The sequence below is a fragment of the Bufo bufo genome, chromosome 11 (genome assembly GCF_905171765.1).
Source record: "Bufo bufo chromosome 11, aBufBuf1.1, whole genome shotgun sequence".
In the NCBI taxonomy this organism is placed as follows: domain Eukaryota; kingdom Metazoa; phylum Chordata; class Amphibia; order Anura; family Bufonidae; genus Bufo; species Bufo bufo.
The window spans coordinates 99720175-99721469 of NC_053399.1; positions in this window are offsets into that span (position 1 = coordinate 99720175).

The following is a 1295-nucleotide window of genomic DNA, read 5'->3' on the forward strand; positions in this document are numbered from 1 at the left end:
AGTGCAGGACTGTAGCCTTCTAGAATTCCCCCCCCCCTCCACAGAGTGCCCGCTGAACAATAAGAGCTGCAGTGTAAAGCATGAGGGTGAAACCACCCTAGGGGTGGATACAATATAAAATGCAGCAAACTCATTGATTAGAAAGGGTGGACCATGTTAGGAAACCATGCAAATGTTCATCGTCTAGACGAGCGTCCTGCTATACACTGATATTAATAAACCTAGTGGTGGCTGCGAGTAGAGGGTGCTCTCATTTATATCTGTATGAGGAAGAACTGCTACACTCCAGAGCTGCACTCACCGTTCTGCTCGGGACACTCCCCCACCAAGTTACATTGGGGGCGGGGGATTTTTCTTACCACAGGCCGAACTCTAGCATTGTCAGAGCAGTCTCAGTGCATGCTCTGAACAAGCAGGGGATGCTGGGTGATTTCAGCTCTTGCAGAACTGGGAATGTTTCCTTTAATATGAGAACCTGCAGGGGATGCTGCCTGCCCCGAGTTCATAACTGGGGGGGGGGTAAGAAGACTGCACCCCACCTACAATACTTCACATGTGGGCGCTGGTTCCCCCCTCAGGTGAGTCTTCAGCGTTCCTACAGTACAACAGTCAATGCCAGCGGAGGAGCCATCACCGTTATGGGGGAACCCTCCACGGTACAGAGTTACTGACCCTTTTCAATATCTCCTGTTGCTTTCATTGAATGGAAACCCTTAGGGAGCATTCACACGACCGTGTTTTACTTTTGCGGACAATGCACGGACCCATTCATTTCTATGGGTCCACAAAAATTGCGGAATGCCTTTGTCATCCGTGTGCTGTCCGTTCCTTTTATTTTAGAACATGTCCTATGCTTGGCCGCAAATTGCGGTCCGTGGCCCCATAGAAAGTCATTGGGTCCGTAAAAAACGGATAGCACACGGAAATGCATCCGTATGTCATCCGTTTTTTGCGGACCCCTGGACTGAAAACATTCTAGGAAACCCCATTTCAGTTTTTTGCGGACCGTGAAAAACGGATGACACACGGAAGCACCACGTCCGTATTATACAGAGCAGAAACTGAGAGATAACTGAAGACATACGGAACACGCGGACTGCAAAATCAACACGGTCGTGTGAATGCTCCCTAATCCAGTATCCTGGAAGCGGCAGACTGTGCCTCGCAGATGATGGGTTGTTTCCATTCACTGACAGGCAGTGATTTGAGGTGGGGGACGACCCTTCTGGGATTACCACCAGGATTCCCCGGCACTTTTTGACGTACAGACAGAAGGTGCAGCAGCTTTTCCCTCT